The sequence below is a fragment of the Mustela putorius genome, unplaced genomic scaffold, assembly GCF_011764305.1.
Source record: "Mustela putorius furo isolate JIRA1106 unplaced genomic scaffold, ASM1176430v1.1 tig00003957_pilon_pilon_pilon, whole genome shotgun sequence".
NCBI lineage: Eukaryota > Metazoa > Chordata > Mammalia > Carnivora > Mustelidae > Mustela > Mustela putorius.
The window spans coordinates 1,658,245-1,677,985 of record NW_025422101.1 but is presented as its reverse complement, the minus strand read 5'-3'; positions in this window follow the sequence as shown (position 1 = coordinate 1,677,985).

The following is a 19,741-nucleotide window of genomic DNA, read 5'->3' as shown; positions in this document are numbered from 1 at the left end:
AAGTCCTCCTAGGATTTTGACTAGAAATGCATTAAATCTATAGATTTATTGAAAGTTGACTTTGTAACTGTAATGAATGTCCCAATGCATGGACATGGTGTATTCCTCTTATATTGAGCTTTACTTTGATTCCTTTCAACAGCATTTTGGAGTTTTCAGTATAATGATCCTACATGTGTTTTGTTAGATTTATACCTAAGTATTTCACTTTTGGGGATATGCTATAAAAGAGTTTTTTGATTTTCAGTTTCCCATTAATTACTGCCTGTATGTAGACATACAAGTTACTTTTATAGGCCAAACTTGTATCCTAGGACCTTGCTAAAACTCACTAATTAGTATTTAGAATTCGATAGGAATTACTTTGAATCTATAGCTTGTTTTAGATAGCTTGTATAGACATTTTAATAATATTATTAAATATTATCTATTAAATATTATCTATTAAATAATACCTATAGCTTGTATAGACATTTTAATAATATTAATTCTTCTGATCTGTGAATATGGGCTACCTTTCCATTTATTTGTATCTTCTTCAATTTCTTTCAACAAAGTCTTGTAGTTTTCAGCGTACAGATCTTTCATCTCCTTGGTTTAATTCATTCCTAAGTATCTTATTGTTTTTTTTATGCTATTGTGAGTGAGATTATTTTATTTCTCTTTCAGATATTTCATATTTAGTATATGAAATATACACTTAGCAATTAATTTCTGTATGTTGACTTTGAATTCTGCAACTTTGCTGAACTTAGTTCCAATACTTTTTGGGTATAGTGCTTAGAATTTTCTATATATATAAGATGTTATCTAAAAACACAAATTTTTTCTTTCATTTCTAACCTGGATGCCTTTTATTTATTTTCTTCTTTTTTTTTTTTTTAGATTTTACTTATTTATTTGACAGAGAGAGATCACAAGTAGGCAAAGAGACAGGCAGAGAGAGAGGAGGAAGCAGGCTCCCTGCCGAGCAGAGAGCCCGATGTGGGGCTCGATCCCAGGACCCTGAGATCATGACCTGAGCCGAAGGCAGATGCTTAACCCACTGAGCCATCCAGGTGCCCTTGGATGCCTTTTATTTCTTTATATTTTTTCTTTTAAATTCCAGTATTTTTAACATACAGTGATATATTAGTTTCAGGTGTACAATATAATGATTCAACAATTCCATACATCGTCCAGTTCTCATCACTGTAAGTGCACTCCGTAATTCCCATTCCCTATTTCACTCCACTCCCTTACTCCCTTCCTCTCTGGTAACCATCATTTTTTTCTCTATAGTTGAGTCTATTTCTTGGTCTCTCTCTTTTTTTCTTTGCTGATTTGTTTTGTTTCTGAAATGCCACATATGAGTAAATTCATATGGTACATGTCTTTTTTTAATTTCTTTCTCATGATTGCTCTGGCCAGGACTTCCAGATGTCCAATGTTGAATGGGAGGTGAGAATGTGAACACTTGTCTTATTCCTGATCTTAGAAGAAAAGCTGTCAGTCTTTCACTGTTGAATATGATGTTAACTATGGGCTTATCATACATGGCCTTTATCTCGAGGTTTATTCTTTCTATGCCCAATTTGTTGAGTGTTTCCATGTAAAGGGATGTTATATTTTTTTCAATGCTTTTTCTCCATCTATGGAGATGATCATATGATTTTATCTTTCAAGCTATTAATGTGGTTTATCACGCATATTGATTTGTATATATTGCCTATCATCATATTCCAGGGATAAACCTCATTTGATCTTGCAGTATAATAATCCTTTTTATGTATTCATTATTATTTTTTTGAATGTTTATGAATTTACATTCATCAGGGATATTGGCCTGTCCTTTTCTTTTCTTGTGGTGTCCTGATGTGACTTTGGTATCAGGGTAATGTTGGCTTTGTAAAATAAGTTTGGGAGTGTTCCCTCCTCTTCATTTTTTGGGAACTGTTTGAGAATGATTGGTGTTATTGCCTTTTTAAAATGCTTCATAGAAATCGTCAGGAAAAATGTCTGGTCCTGGACTTTATTTTGTTGGGAGGTTTTTGGGTTACTGATTGAATCTCCTTACTTATTATTGGTCTGTTCATATTTTCTATTTTTTCATGATTCAATCTTGGTAGGTTGTATGCATCTAAGAAGTTATCCATTTCTTCCACATTATTCAATTTGTTGTTGTACTACTCTTCATGGTGGCCTCTTATGATCCTCTGTATATCTGTAGTGTCAGTTGTATGTCTCTTTCATGTCTGATTTTACTTATTTAAGTCTTCCCTCTTTTTCTTAGTTTAACTAAAGGTTTGTCAGTTTTATTCACCTCTTCAAAAAAACCCAGCTCTTTCACTGATTGTTTCTTTTGTTTTTCTGGTTTCTATTTCATTTATTTCTTTGCCATGAGTTATAAAGTTATATTGTTTATTTGAGATATTTCTTTTTTAAAAAAGTTTTTACAGTTTATTACTGTAAATTTCCCTTTTGGTACTGTTTTTGTAACATCCTATAGGTTTTTGGCATGTTTGTTTTTTTTTTTTTCCTTTTTTCCCCCTCAAGATATTTTAAGATTTCCCTTTTTCTTTCTTCTTGAACCCAATGGTTGTTCAGAAGTGTGCTGTTTAATTTCCATATATTTGTGGACTTCCTAGGTCTCCTCCTATTGCTGATTTCTAGTTTCATACCATTGTAGTCATAAAATATATTTGGTATAATTTTAATCTTAAATTTGATAAGACTCATTTTGTGACCTATCATATGATCTATCTTGGGGGATGATCAAAGGCACACTTGAAAAGAATATGTATTCTTCTGCTGTTTAATGGAATATTCTATATATGTTTGCTGGCCCATTTGGTGTAAAGTATCATTGAAGTCCAATTTTTCCTTGATTTTCTGTGTAGGTGATCTCTCCATTGTGAAAAGCGGGATATTGAAGTCTCCTCCTATTCTTCATGTTCGTGTGATTACTGGAAGGTTATTGTGATCCTCAAGTTACCTTGATTTTTCATATTCCTTGAAGTTTTGCATTGGTGTATTTGCATTTTAAAGTAGCAGTTACCTCCTCTGGTCTTTACTTAATACCCTTTCTAATGTGTCTAAAACGCATCCCCCCCCCCACCCCACCCGAACTCTGGTGTAGTGTACTGGAACTTATTTGGAAACCTGAACTTCCACAAAGGCCCTCTGGTTCACAAGTGATTGTTCAAGTCAATATTTTTCCATGGGCTCTCAGACTGTGGACAAGAGAGGCTGGAGTCATTTTGCAGGCCACTGCCAGTATACAGCTGAGACTGAGGTCTCTCTGCCTATTGCCTGATGCATGGGTGGGCAACTTCTTCTGGGCCACTTCGTGAATGGTGCTGGATCCCCAACTCCCTCAAACACTTTTTTACATGGATGAATGTCAAGGTTTTGTTGTCAGGGAGGGCAGTAAAAACAAGGGATATCTATATCACCATGATGTTTGATATCACCATAAATGATTTATTGTTGTTATTCTTTAAGAGAGGGAGCAGAGGAGGAGCAGAGGGAGAGGGAGAGAGAATCTTAAGCAGGCTCCATGCCCAGCATGGAGCCCAATGTGGAGCTTGATTTCACAACCCTGAAAATCCTGACCTAAGCCAAGATCAAGAGTTGTATGCTCAACTGAATGAGCCCCGTCTCTTTTAAAAAAAAAGTTCATTATAGAAAAGTTTAAGTGTATGAGAAATATAAGGAAGAAAATAAAAATCACTAGTAATTTTATCATCCTAAGATAGTCATTTAAAATATTTTAGCATATTTTCTTCCAATATCATATATACTTATTTTTAATTTTTTTTTATTTTTTAAGAACGTATTTATTTATTTTAGAGAGACACAGAGAGAGGGTGAGACAGAGATTGCAAGGATGAGTGGGGTGGGGGGAGGGGGTTGTCAGAGGGAGAAGCAGACTCCCTGCTGAGCAGAGAGCCCAATGCAAGGGTTCAGTTCCAGGACTCTGGGATCATGATCTGAGCCAAAGGCATAAGAAAAAAAAACAAGAAAAAAAGGCATAAACTTAACCAACTAAGTCACACAGGGCACCTCTATATATTTATTTTCTATAAATTTAAGCTAAGATTACATATTTGTGTTCCCATTTTTACTTTACAAAGCAAGGTAAACATTTTCCCCATGTCCTCATAAACATCATTTAAATCCCTATGCAATAATATATTATATTGAGGATAGGTATTTCAATTGTTTTATGTATAATTTCCTGTTATAAATATTATCATAAGAACACCTCTACAAACATTTTTGAGAGATTTCCATTTCTGATTATTTCTTTTTCTCTTTTTATTTTATGTTATTTTAAAAAAATGTATTTATTTTTATTAACATATACTGTATTATTTGTTCCAGGGGGTACGGGTCTGTGATTCATCAGTCTTACACAATTCACAGCACTCACCAAAGCAAATATCTTCCCCAATGTCCATCACCCAGTCAGACCATCCCTCCCACCTCCACTACAGCAAATCCCAGTTTGTTTCCTGAGATTAAGAGTCTGTTATGGTTTGTCTCCCTCCCTGTCTCCTCTCTCTGGTTTCATCCTGTTTTGTTTTTTCCTCTTGTCCCCTATGATCTTCTGCTGCCTTGTTCCTCAAATTCCACATATCAGTGAGATCAGATGATAATCATCTTTCTCTGACTGACTTATTTCACTTAGCATAATACCTTCTAGAACCACCCGTGTCATTGCAAATGGCAAGATTTTGTTTTTTGATTGCTGCATAATATTCCATTGCATATACATACCCTATCTTTTTTTATCCATTCATCTGTTGATGGACATCTAGGCTCTTTCCATAATTTGGCTATTGTGGACATTGCTGCTATAAACATTGGGGTGTGTGTGCCCCGTTGGATCACTACATTTCTAATTTTGGGGTAAAATACCCAGTAGTGCAATTGCTGGGTCATAGGGTAGCTCTATTTTCAACTTTTTGAAGAACTCCCCATACTGTTTCCCAGAGTGGCTGCACCAGCTTGCATTCCCACCAAAAGTGTAGGAGGGTTCCCCTTTCTATCATCCTCACCAACATCTGACATTTTTTGACTTGTTAATTTTAGCCATTCTGACTGGTATGAGGTGGTATCACATTGTGGTCTTAATTTGTATTTCCCTGATGCCGAGTGATGTGGAGCACTTTTTCATGTGTCTGTTGGCCATCTGGATGTCTTCTTTGCAGAAATGTCTTTTCATGTCTTCTGTCCATTTCTTGATTGTTAACATATACTGTATTATTTGATTATTTGTTCTTTGGTTGTTGAGTTTGATAAGTTCTGTCTAGATTTTTGATACTAGCCCTTTATTTGATAAGGTCATTTGTGAATATTTTCTCCCATTCCCTCAGTTGTCTATTGGTTTTGTTGACTGTTTCCTTTGCTGTGCAGAAGGTTTTGATCTTGATGAAGTCCCAATAGTTCATTTTTGCCCTTGCTTCCCTTGTTTTTGGAGATGTTTCTAGGAAGAAGTTGCTGCGGCTGAGGTCAAAGAGGTTGCTGCCTGTGTTCTTCTCAAGGATTTTGATGGATTCCTGTCTCACATTGAGGTCTTTCATCCATTTTGAGTCTATTTTGTGTGTGGGTTTAAGGAAACAGTCCAGTTTCTTTCCTCTGCATGTGGCTGTCCAATTTTCCCAACACCATTTGCTGAAGAAACTGTCTTTTTTTCCATTAGATATTCTTTCCTGCTTTGTCACAGATTAGTTGACCATAGAGTTGAGAGTGTATTTCTGGGCTCTCTATTCTGTTCCATTGATCTATGTGTCTGTTTCTGTGCCAGTAGCATACTGTCTTGATGATGACAGCTTTGTAATAGAGCTTGAAGTCTGGAATTGTGATGCCACCAATTTTGGTTTTCTTTTTCAACATTTCTCTGGCTACCTGGGGTATTTTCTGGTTCCATATAAATTTTGGGGTTATTTGTTCTATTTCTTTGAAAAAAAGTTGATGGTATTTTGTAGAGTCTCAATTTTTTAATTTCACCTCATTAACAGCCTTTTTTATTTCAACTTAGTGAGATTTTATTTCTCCAGAAAGGGATTCTCTAGTATCTTCTATGCTTTTTTCAAGCCCAGCTAGTATCTTTATAATCATCATTCTGAACTCTAGTTCCAACATCTTACTAATGTCCATGTTGATTAGGTCCTGGGCCATTGGTACTGCTCTTGTTTTTTTTTGTTTGTTTGTTTGTTTGTTTTGTTTGTTTGAAATGAGTTTTTCCATTCTGTCATTTTGTCCAGAGAAGAATAGATGAATGAGAGAACAAAATGCTAAAAGGGTAACAATGACCCCAGAAAAACATACCCTAAACAAATCAGAAGAGACCCAAAACTGGCGGGTTGGGGAGGGGGTAGAATATGATCAGGCTGGTGAATTAAACAGAGCCCCACCCTAGATTTTGGATGTATTTTGTTCTGTTAGAAGAAACTGCCTCCCAAAATTTTAATGAAAGAAAAACTTACATATATATAAAAATAAGGGTAAATATAATGATGGGATGGACTATGACTATAAAAATGAAAATTGAAAAAATAATTATAAAAGGAATTGATAACAAGGTTGAAAAAGAAAAGAAGAAAAAATTCAAAAGTAAGAAAAACAAATAGAAAAAGAAAAACCTAAAGAAAAACTTAAAACATTACTTTTTTCAGATTAAAAAATGGTGGGAAAAAAAGCCATGAATTCTAGGCTGTGTATTCCCATAGCACTGGAGTACTGCAGTTCTCATTGATGGGTAAACTTGGTCTTGGCTGGATGTTCTTGCTTGTCTTCTAGGGGAGGGGCCTGTGGCAGTGATTCTCCAATGTCTTTGCCTGAGGTGGGAATTGCGCTGCCCTTGCCAGGAGCCAGGCTAGGTAATCTGCTGGGGTTTGCTCTTGGGAGCTTTTTTCCCTGAACACTTTTCAGGAGGAGGAGGATGAAGATGGCAACCTCCCATTCTCCTGCTCCAGAGGAGCTGAGAGCTCAGGTCCTCACTCCTGAGTGTGCCCTCAGAAAAAGGCAGTCAATCCCTCCTGTGTCTCTGGTCTCTGGCTGTGCTCTGCTCACCTGGCCTGTGACTGAGCATTTCTATCTCTGGTGCATGGCCCCGTTTGGAGTCTCCAAACCCCGCAGATTCCTGCATCACCCTTCGTGCTGCTCCTCCTAAAGGAGGAAGGGAGGGATCTCCCTAGATCTGCCGCTTATAGGGTCCTTGCTCAAAGAGCAGTGGCCCCCACTGTGCCTCGGATCACAGTTTAAGGTAACCTGAGCTGAGAGCCCCCCACCTCGGTCTGTCTCTGTAGTCAGTTTCCCCGCTCCAATACCTGGGAATTCTGCCACACTCAGACACCCCAAGTCTTTTTGTGTCCCTGCGGGTCCTGAGACCACAGTGTCCCTGTGAGGGTTCTACCCCCCTCTTCCTCCACCCCCCGACCCCCGCTCAGCCACTGGAGAGATGTCCCTCAGCAGAGCAGACTTCTAAGAATTCTGATTTTGTGCTCTGTTGCTCTACCTCTCCCTTGGGCTCTGGCTGACCCAGGCTCCCCCGCACCCCCAACAACCACTCTCTATCTTCCTTAATACCGCCTCAGATTCACTTCACATGTCCTACCTTCAAGGAAGTGGTGACTTTTCAGTTCACAGAGTTGCTAGTATTCTTTTCTTTGCTCTCCTCTTGAGGTCATATGTGTTCAGAATAGTTTGATAACTACCTAGCTGAATTCCTGGGACCAGACAAAATTTAGATCTCATACTCCTCTGCCATCTTGCTAACCCGCTTCTGTCTCTCTTTTTAAATAACCTATTTTTCCCTAGCGATGGACAACACTTTCCCATAATTCTTCATGAATATGTCTCTATTATTTTATTATTTATTCATTAATTAGGTATTATATTTTATTTATTCTATTTTTTAATTCAAGTACAGTTGATACTGATTATCTCTGTTTTAAAAGCTTATTTGTTTATTTTCTAGGACTCTCTACACCCACTGTGGGGCACGAACTCACCACCCCCAGATCAAGAGTCACACGCTTTTTCAGTGGAGCCAGCCAGGTGCTCCTGTTTTAAGAGAGTACTGAAAGCTAAAATTTCTGGGGCCAAGAGATGGTGAAATATTTTTGAAGTTCATGATATACATATTGACTATATTTTTTCAGGACATTTATAGCAAATTGAATTTCACTGTCGGCCTATCAGTACCCACTTCACTGCATTTTTGCCAGCATTTAGTATTATAACAAGGATTATTTTGCAGGTAAATTTTCGTTTCCTTTCCTTTCTTTTCTTTCTTTCTTCCTTTCTTTCTTTTCTTCTTTTCGTTTCCTTCTCTTTCCTTCCCTTCTCCTTCTTTTTTTCCTTCCTTCCTTCCCTTCATTTTTTGTTGTTTGCATTTTTAGGGGGTTTAGGTTGCCGAAACATTGGGAGATGTGGAAAAAAAACAGCCCTTCAGAAAAAAAATGGAAGATCTCTCTTTCACTAACAAAAAATCATAAATAGAAAACTTAAATCCATTGGTTTCATATTATTCATATTTATTTTTGAAGTTTCCCTTATTTTCTGCAATTGTGGAAAAAATTACTTGTCTGTGAAAACAATTTTGTTTTTTTTTTTTTAAAGGCCATTTGTTTATTTATTTATTTTTAATTTTTATTTTTTTTATAAACATATATTTTTATTCCCCAGGGGTACAGGTCTGTGAAAATTCACCAGGTTTACACACTTCACAGCACTCACCAAAGCACATACCCTCCCCAATGTCCGTAATCCCACCCCCCTCTCTCCAACCCCCCTCCCCCCCAGCAAAACCCTCAGTTTGTTTTGTGAGATTAAGAGTCACTTATGGTTTGTCTCCCTCCCCAATCCCATCTTGTTTCATTGATTCTTCTTCTACCCACTTAAGCCCCATGTTGCATCACCACTTCCTCATATTAGGGAGATCATATGAAAGTTGTCTTCTCTCCCTGCTTGACTTTATTTCGCGCTAAGCATGATTACGCTCTAGTTCGCAGTTGCCATGTTGTCGCAAGATGGCAAAATTTCACATTTCTTTTTGATGGCTGCATAGTATTCCATTGTGTTGATATTATATACCACATCTTCTGGATCTCATTCATCTGTGGATGGACATCTAGGTTCTTTCCATTAGTTTGGGCTACACGTTCACTTTCAAAAGCATCATTTTATGTTATTTATATTATTTATTGATTAAGATTTTATTTTTATTTATTGACAAGCAGAGAGAAGAGATCACAAGTATGTCAGAGAGGCAGGCGGGGGTGGGGTAGGGAGGGAAGCAGGCGCTCCCTCCTGAGCAGAGAGTCCGACATGGGGCTTTTTTTCCAGGACCCCAAGATCATTGACCCTGAGCCAAAGGCAAAGGCTTAATCCAATGCTGAGCCACCCAGGGGCTCCCAAAGCAGCATTTTAAATAGAGTATAATATTCTACTAGATAGGTATATAATTATTAAATTGATCTCCTATAGTTGAAATCATTCATGTTTTTTCTAATTTTTATCAGGAAATACTGTGATGAAGATTCTTGTTCATGAATTGCTATCACCATCTCTGATACTCTGGGCCTAAACAATGTTTGTGAATCATGTTACTTTTTGGCTTTGAGTTTAGCATTTAGGTCCAGTAAATTAGCCTTTAAGACTCACTTTCTGAGCCTAGGGTCCCTCCCGTGACTGAACCCGTGCCTTACTTGTTTGCAGTCCTTGGGTAGCCTCAGTTCAAAGATCCAACCTTTTGATGTCTTGGTTTTATACTTCTTTAAAATAGGAATTATAATAGTTCCCGCTTTAGAAGACTGTGTGTGTTATCACGGCTTAAATGAGATTATAGCGTAGCTTTTTAGGCTTTTTTGGCTCTATTCTTCTCCTATTCCTTATTCTTCTAATGTGTGGGCTGAAAAGAACAAAAGTAAATAGCCTTTGCCTCTAACATCAGGTTTGTCAAGTCCTATAAACCCAGTTTAGGCAGAGTATACAGAGTATATATAGGGCCTAAGCACGGGCAATCAAAATATATTTGGTGGAGGTCAGTCTGAGCATTGGGAAACAATCATCTTGGACAACCAGGTATCCAACGGGAGCCAGACAAGAAAGTTCTAACTGGGAGAAGGTGATGATAGAGTAATCAGAGCTCTGGAGGGAAGTTGGAAGCCATCATTGGGAGAACTGGAATACAGATTTAACCCAACGCCTTAAACTTCCCACCAGTGAACTAAAACAAAGAACTTCATTTTTTTGTTCAAGTGGTTTGTTTGGGCTCTCCTACTTGTACCACAACACCGATTATCAGTCATTTTAGCAGTCGTATTTAATCCTACTGTTATTTGTATTATTTTATAAGATTTATTTATGTGAGAAGAACGAGCGAAAGACTAAGGGGCTGGCAGAGGTGAGGGAGGGAGAACACAGATCCCACTGAGCAGGCGCTGCGTGGGGGCCAATCCCCGGACCCTGGGGATCATGTACCGAGCCGCAGGCAAACACTTAACCCCCTGAGTCACCCCGGCACTTAATCCTACTTTTATTTTATTGTGCAGCCTGGGCTACCCTGGGCTTTGGGCACAGATGGAAAGGGCACGGTTTCATTCTGGGTTCAGGAGGAGGAGATGTTCTGGTTCTGGTGGCCCCGGGGACCACATGAGGGTAGCATAAGGTCACATGCCAGATTCAGGCAACTCAGAGGAACAAGCTGTGTGGAAAACTGGAATCTAGGGTTTTCAATAGCACGTCCTAGGGGCATCATCATTGTTGAGGATTCACTGGTGCTGATTGCGGGGACACATTACTTTGGCTGTCTCGACTGGTGGTAGGTGCGAGCTTTTTTTGGCTTCAGAGTGGCCAGCCCAATATGGGGTTTTAGTTTGGTGGTGTAAGGCCCAGGGGAATCACTGGCAGGGTTGCTCATAAGCTATGACGGTTTGTTTGCAACTTTGATGGGCACAGTTTCCTTGGGGATGGCAGGAACAGTCCCTGTTGGCATTGATCCAGGAGCACACCCATGCATGGCAGGACATGTGTGCCAGTGGTTGGCATGTGCTGTGGCTGCGATTCCTAGAGAACCCCATCCTGGAGGGCATGTGTTTTGCCATGGTTTCTATAGGAGAAGAAGTAGAGAAGTCTCCAAAACATTAATTCGGAATTAGGGGTAGGGGCGATGGGTGATCACAGGCCCAATGCATAGTCTGGAGGGGGAGCTAGGCTGGTGGTGGGAAGGAACTCTACTTTAGGGTGGTGACTGGAATGCGGGACCCCACGGAGCTCAGGCTGGATGGTGGTGGAATGGAATGTTTCTCTCTGGAACTTTTGTGTCCAGGATGGCCTCGAGGATTTTACGCCGGTGGTGTTATGTGATCTTTGGGTAGCATGTTTATATCCATGGGAGACTTTTCCTCTCTCGGTGGTTGCATGGAAACTGGGGAATATGAGGAACGGAGGACTGGTTTTAAATACTCTCTATGGAATCAGGGGGTTTCCACTAGTTTGGTTTGGCTTTTTCAGGGAGAAGGAAGAGTGCTGTTTTAAGAGATAGAGTGCTGTTTTACATCTCCTGGGTGTCCAACAAACAGGAATTCCAGAGAACGAGCCCTTGGGTCTGGGCACCTGGAAAATCCCACCAAGTTTTAGGATTTGGGCATAGAGGCATTCCAGGCCTGCAATTCGGGATCATAGGGTAGTGAAGCTGAGAGGGATTGTTTGAAAGCATGCTCAGGATGAGGGTCACAATGACTGTTTGTGCCCAGGGCGGCCCTCAGGAGTGGGCGTGGTCTCATTGGTCTTGTAACTGGCTCCAGCTTTAAGGATTGGACACCCATTCCAACAGCCAGGTTTATTGCCATGGGTAAAGTGGAGTTCTCTATTGTGCTTCAGGTTCCACATTGGTAGGGATTCCAGCAAAGATCTGGGGACAGGTGCCTGAATACCAAGGATGGGTAGAGATGTCGTACTTGGGCCATGACCATCCCAAATGCTAGATATAGGGCCCACTCTCTGGTAGCTGAAACTCGGTAGGGGGGCTCAGGCTCTATCAGACACAGCACTGGGGGCCAGGGAAGCCTATAATTCGGCGTTCCCTTGAGGACCGAGCAGATGTATCCTCATGTGGGGTTTTCCCCCCTCCCCAGACTCACCAGCACTTTTTCATCTGGTGGAGAAGGCAGAATGCTGCATTGTGGGTCCAGATTTCACTATCAAGAGGGCTTGGGGACCAGTTGAGTGAGGATGGAATTGTAAACACAAGCTACGGTTCTATTCAGTGCCAGGCGGAAGGCAGTTTCAATGTGCAGTAGTTTATTCGAGACATCCAGCACCGGAATAAGGGTGGATGTCAGATGTTTGCTCACACTAGATTTTGTGTCTATGATGACCAACAAATGGGGGGGGGGTGGCGTCAAGAGGCCATGGAGGAGTTTACACGCTGAGTCCTGTGAGCTGCTCCAAACAGTAAGGTTTCCTTCTACTGGGCAGGTGAAGTCTGGTTTGTTTGCTCTAGGTTCCCCCATGTGGAAAGTTGGTGAAGCAGAGCTCTCTGGCATGGATTCCTGGAAAGCACACCTCCATTGACCATTGCAGCTGAGGAAACATGGCAGGTTCGTTCTGGTGGCTCTGGGGCAAAAGTATCAATTCCTTGAGTTGACATGGAATCTCTTGCAGATAAGCCACAACGCTGGTTTGTTTCCAAGGAGATCTTAGAATGTGCTGGTTTCTAAGGTGCCATGCAGGATTCTCCTACCCTGACGGTTTGGCACAGGTCGAAGAGCACTGTATCCTTCTGGGGACAGGAGGTGTTCTGTCGTGTGGGTCAGGGACCACATGATGTGTCATAAATTGGTATTCCAGAACAGGCCCCTGAGGACAGATGCCTGAAAACCTAATGGGGTTCCATTGAGGGCCTAGGGATTCAGGTTCAAACTTATAACTCAGGATCATTAACTTGGCTATCTCCCTGGATGTAGGTGATCAGGGGTGTTTCAGACTGCGCATTTGCATCCTGTGTTGCCAGCAATATTGGGGTGGGCTCAGGGGCCTTACAGGTTTCTCCAAATCTAGAAGGTTTGGGCAACTCTGATATGCACACTGTCCTTGGGGATAACAGACAGAGTTCTGTGGTGTGGCTCCAGCGATCCCATTCTGGTTGGCATGTGAGCCATGGTTTTGGTTGAGAGGTCTGGAAACACAAATTTTGGTATGTTTAGTGGCGATGTGATTGCAGGCCCAATGCATAGACCTGGAGGGAAGTTCGTCAGGAACTTTAATTAGGGTGACTTTACGGCTGTAGCACAGGCTTTTATATCTGGATTGTATGTCCAGGATGATCTCAGAATGCAGGTGTGGTCTCATGGGTCCATGGGAGACTTTTCCTCTCTAAGGATCTTGATGGCGCTCCATAATTTGGTGGCTTTTTTGTGTAAGGTAAGAGTGCTGTATTCCATATTAGGGGTGCCCCAAAACAGGGATTCCAGTGACGGCCTTTGGGTCTGGGCAAATGGACAATCCCACCAAGGGTTAGCATTTTGGCCTTGGGGAGTACCAGGCCTGTAATGCGGGATCCTGGGGGTGCAATTGAGAGTGTTTGTTTGAAAGCATGTTCAGACTGAGGGTCACAATGCCTACTTGTGCCCAGGGCGGACCTCATGAGTGGGCGTGGTCTCATTGGCCATACAGCTGGCTCCCACTCTGAGGGTTGGACACCCATCCCAACAGCCAGGCTTCATGCCATGAGGAAGTAGGAGTTCTCTACAGTGCTTCAGGTTCCCCCATTGGTAGAGTTCCAGCAAAGGTCTGGGCAGAATGGCCTGAATACCAAGGATGGGTAGAGATGATGGTCCTGGGCCATGCATGGTCTCACATGCTGATAATGGGCCCTGCTCTTTGGGTGTCTGACACACGGTTGGGGCTCATGCTCTGTCATACACAGCACTAGAGGCCAGGGCAGCCCTATAAATCGGGGTTCCCTCGAGGGCCAAGCAGATTGATCCTCAGGTGGAGTTGCTGTGCAGACCTCATCAGGCACTTCTTCTTTCTATGGGGGAGGCAGAATGCTGCATTGTGACTCCAGAATTCTCTATTAAGAGTGCTTGGGGACCAGTCGGGTGAGGATGGAATTGTAAACCCAAGCTACGGTTCAATTCAGTGTCAAGCGAAAGGCTGTTCCAGTGTGCAGGGGCTGATTGGAATATCTTTCATCTGAGTAAGGGCAGATGTCAAATGTTTCTCAAGACGGAGATTGTGTGTATGATGACCGACAAATGGAGGGGTGGTGTCAAGAGGCCATGGAGGATTTCACACACTGGGGCTTGTGAGATGCTCCAAATAGCAAGGTTTCCTTCTACTGGAGAGGGGGTGTCTGGTTTCTTTTCTCCAGTATCCCCCATGGAACATTTGGGTAGCAGAGCACTCCCACATGGATGTCTGGAAAGCACAACTCCATTGACCATTGCAGCTTAGGAACATGGCAGGTTCATTTTGTTGGCTCTGGGGCGAGTAACAATGCCTGGAGTTGACATGGAGTTTTGTGAAGATGGGTCACAATTCTGGCTTGTTAGCAGGGAGATCTATGAATGTGCTGGTGGCTAAGGGCCCATGTAGGATTCATCTACCCTGAGGGTTTGATACCGGTCGATGAGCACGGTTTCCTTCTGGGGACAGGAGATGTTCTGTTGTGTGGCCCAGGGACCATATGTTTTATCATAAGTTGGTATTCAAGAACAGGCCTCTGAGGACAGATGCCTGAAAACTTCATCTAGGGTTCCAATGAAGTTTTAGGATAATGTCAGTTTCAATCTTCTGACTCAGGACCATTGACTTCAGTGTCTTCCTAGACGTAGGTGATCATGGTGTTTCTGACTGTGCATTTGTTTGCAGAGTGGCCTCCAATATTGGGTTGTGCTCTAGGGCCTTGCAGGTTTCTCCTAATATGGAAGGTTTGGGCAACTTTGATGGCACAGTTTCCTAGGGGATGGCAGGCACAGTCCTGTAGTGTGTCTCCAGAGACCCCATCCCGGAGGGCATGTGAGCCATGGTTTTGGGAGAGAAGTCTACAAACACAAACTCGGGTTAGGTTTAGTGGCAAGGTGATCATGGGCCCAATGCATAGACCTATATGGAAGATTGTCAGGAACTGTTAATCGGGTGACTCAAAGGCAGTAGCAGAGGCTTTTGTAACCGGATTGTGTGTCCAAAATGGCCTCGGAATGCAGGTGTGGTCTCATGGGTCCATGGGAGATTTTTCCTCTTTAAGGTTCCTGCTGCTCCCAAGAGCTGCTGGCTTTCTCGGGGAAGGGAAGAGTGCTGTTTTCCATCTTAGGGGTGCCCCAAAATAGGGATTCCAGAGATGGGCTCTGGGTCTGGGCACCTGGAAAATCCCACCACGTGTTAGGATTTGGGCCTAGTGGCGTACCAGGCCTGCATGCGGGATCCTGGAGGTGCATCTGAGAGGGCTTGTTTGAAATCATGCTCAGGCTGAGTGTTACAATGCCTGCTTGTGCCCAGGGTGGCCCTAATGAGTGGGCGTGGTTTCCTTGGCCATGCAGCTGGCTCCCACTTTGAGGGTTGGACTCCCATCCCAACAGCCAGGATTTATGCCATGGGGAAAGAGGAATTCTCTATTGTGCTTCAGGTTCCTCCATTAGCAGGGATTCCAGCAAAGTCTGGGGACAGATGCCTGAATACCAAGGATGGGTAGAGATGACGGACATGGGCCATGGCCGGTCTCAAATGGTGGATATGGACCCCGATCTCTGGGTGGCTGACACTAGGTCTTGGCTCAGGATCTGTCAGACACAGCACTAGTGCCCAGGGCAGCCTATGAATAAAGGTTCCCTAGAGTGCCTAGCAAATTGATCTTCATGTGGGGTTTCTGGGCAGAACCGCCAGGCCTTTCTTGTTTCTAAGGGGAAGGCAGAATGCTGCATTGTGGCTCCAGAATTCCCTATCAAGAGGGCTTGCAGACCAGGAGGCTTAGGATGGAATTGTTAACCCAAGCTCTGGTTACATTCAGTGTCAAGGGAAAGGCAATTTTTGTGTGCAGCAGTTGAATCGAATATCCAGCACCTGAGTAAGAGTGGATGTCAGATATTTGCTCATGCTGGAGTTTGTTTCTATGATGACTGACAAATGGAGGGATGGTGTCAAGAGGCCATGGAGGATTTCCCACTCTGGGGCTTGCTAGATGCTCCAAACAGCAAGGTTTCCTTCTACCGGAAATGGGCAGTCCAGTTTGTTTGCTCCAGGGTCCCACACGTGGAAAGAATGCGTAGCATAGTTCTCCTGCATGGATGCCTGGAAAGCACACCTCCATTGACCAATGCTGCTGAGGAACATTGCAGGTTCATTCTGGTGGCTCTGTGGCGAAGTACCAAGGACTGGATTAGACATGGAATCTCATGAAGACAGGTCACAGTGCTGGTTTGTTACCAGGGAGATCTAAGAATGAGTTGGTGGCTAAGGGGCCGTGCAGGATTCATCTACCCTGATGATTTGACACAGGTCTAAGAGCCCGGATTCCATCTGGGGACAGGAGATGTTCTGTTGTGTGGCTCAGGGACCATATGTTGTATCAAAAGTTGGAATTCCAAAGCAGGCCTCTGAGGACTGAGGACTGAAAAACTAATCTCGATTTCCTATGAAGTCGTAGGGGCATGTCAGGTTCAATGTTCTGACTCAGGACCATCGACTCTGGTGTCTGCATGGATAGAGGTATCAGGGTATTTAAGACTGTGCATTTGCGTCCAGAGCATCCTATATTGTGGTGGGCTCATGGTCCTTGCAGTTTACTCCTTATCTAGACGGAATAATGCCAGAGCAGGGTTCTAAGGATGGATGCCTGGACAGCCAACCTCGCATTCCTATTGTTTCCTAGTGACAAGACAGGTTCGATTAGTTGGCTCTTGTAGAGAAAGCGAAGGGGTTGAGTTGAAATGGACTCTCCTGCAAATGGGTCTTAATGTGAGTTTGTGTCCATGCAGACCTTGGAATGGGGTGGTGGCACCGGGGCCCTGAAGGATTCTCCTAACCGGAGGTTTTGACACAGCTCCAACGTGAAATTTTACCATGTGGAGACGAGATTTGCTCTGATGGTGCCTCAGGAAACCCCCATATTCTGGTATTGGAAACCCGGCCTCTGAGGAGAGATGCCTGGAAACCAAAGCAATGAATCCAATTCCAACCTAAGGGCCTGTCAGGTTCAATCTTCCTCTCTGTGGACATCTGTCTATGGATATGAGTGGAGGCAGTTCCTAAGCTGGTGTCAGATCTCCCCTGTTTTTCCTGGGTGGCCTACACTATTGGGATGGACTTGGGGACTTTGGAGGTTACTCCTAATTTGTACGGCTGTGGCAAATGGAATGGGCAGAATTCCCTTGGAGAGGACAGGCACAGTCCTGAGTTGTGGCACCAGGGGCCCCAGCCTGGAGGGTGTATGGGCCAGGACTATGGGGACAGAAGTCTGAAAACACAAATTCGGCTTAGGATTGGGGAGGTAGGTACGGCAGGCCCGATCTACAGACCGTGAGGAGACATCTTCATGATATGAACAAAGGGCGAGTGTGAGGCACATGCTCAGGCTTTTTTCTCTGGATTTTGTGTCATCGATGGCCATGGAATGACGGTGTGGTCTCATGGGCCATGGATGAGTCTCCACACTTTAGGGATTTGGCCCAATCCCAAGAGTTAGGGGTCATTATTGGGATGGTAGGAGTCCTTTCTGTTTTCTAACCAGGTCTCCCAACAAAAGAGGGATTCTTCAGCAGAGCCCTGGGGAGAGGCGCCTGGACATCCTGACCTCTGGTTAAGATTGGGGGCCTAGGGACATCGAAAGCCCCATATGTGGGCTCCTGCTCCAGCCACTGAGAGGCCTTACTTGAGGACAGGGCTCACACTGAGAGTCACAATTCGTGTTTGTGCCCAATGCTGCCATCAAGCATGGGCGGGGATTCATGGACCCCAAGGTTTCTCCTACACTGAATGTTGGACAACATGCCAAACACAATATTTCTTGCCATGGAGAAGGATGAGTTCTGATTTCTGCATCACGTTCAAACCTGGGCAGTGATTGGAGATAAGGTCTAGTTTCTCAAGCCTGATAAACGAAGTTGGGAAGAGATGACTACCTAAGGCCATGGCGGGTCCAATGTGCTCAGTGTTTGCCAGCTGTCTGGGTGTCAGTCGGGAGTTCCAGGCTCAGACTGTGTCAAACAGTGCATTAATGACCAGGGTAGACTGTATAATTGTGGTACAGTTGAGTGGCGTACAGGTTGATCCTCATTTGGGGTTTCTGGGTAGCCCCATAGGGCAACGTTTTTCTTCTGGAGGGCAGCTAGATTGCTGCATTGTGGCTCCAGTAATGCCAAACTGGAGCACTTGCAGGCCAGGAGTATGAGGATGGAAGTCTGAGAACACAAGCTAGGCTTAGGTTTGGGAGCGAGGGCACGGAAGGCACACTGTGTAGAGCTGACTCGTGATCCCGTGCATATGAAGTCAGGGCGAGGCTCAGACGTAGGCTCAGGTTAGGGTTCCTGTCCATGATGGCTCCTTCATGAAGGGGCCAGGCAACACAAGGCCATGGAGGTTTTCTCATGGTGGGAGTTCTGAGATGCTCCAAACCGCAAGGATTCCTTCTGCAGGACAGTCAGGACCCATTGGATGGCTCAAGGACGTCCCGTACGGAATGACTCCAGAACAGGGTTCTAAGGATTGATGCCTGGGCAGCCCGCTTCACATTCCAATTGTCTTCTAGCGACAATAAAGGTAAGATCTTCTGGCTAGGGGATCAACCAAGGGGGCTGAATTAAAATGGACTCTTCTGAATATGGGTCCTAATGTGGGTTTGTGTCCATGGAGACTTGGAATGGGGCGGTGACACTGGGGCCCTGAAGGATTCTCCTAACCGGAGATATTGACAGAGCTCTAACGAGCAATTTTCCCATGTGGAGACGAGATATGTTATGGTAGGTGCTTCAAGAAATCCCCATATGCTGGTACTGGAAACCAGGCCTCTGAGGAAAATTCCTTTGGAGAGGACAGGCACAGTCCTGAGTTGTGGCAACAGGGGCCACTGCATGGAGGGTGTTGGGTCAGGGCTATGGGGACAGAAGTATGAAAACACAACCTCGGCTTAGGTTTGGAGATGTAGGTATGGCAGACCCAATCTACAGACCGTGAGGAGAACTCTTCAGGATATTTATGAAGGGTGAGTGTGAGGCGCTTGCTCAGGCTTTTGGCTCTGGATATTGTGTCAACGATGGCCGTGGAATGTTGGGGTGGCCTCAAGGGCCATGGACGAGTGTCCCTTTCTGGAAATTTGGCCTGATCCCAAGAGTATGGGCGCATTTTGGGGGATGCATTTTTTTAAACCTTTGTTGTCTCACCAAAGTGGGATTCTAGGGCAGAGCCCTGGGAAGGGGCGACTTAACAGCCCTAATTCCAGTTAAGGATGGAGCCTAGAGACACGGCAAGCCCCATAAGGGGGCTCTTGGTTCAGCCACTGAGAGGCCTTACTTGAGTACAGGGCTCATGCTGAGGGTCACAATGCATGTTTGTGCCAAATGCATCCCTCACGCATGGGCAGGGCCTCATGGGCCACACTTGTTTCTCCTACACTGAATGTTGGACAACATGATACCCACAATATTTCTTGCCATGGGGAAGGATAAGTTCTGATTTCTGCATCACATTCATCCATTGGCAATGACTGGAGATAAGGTCTAGATTCCAACGCCTGAAAAACAATGTTGGGAAG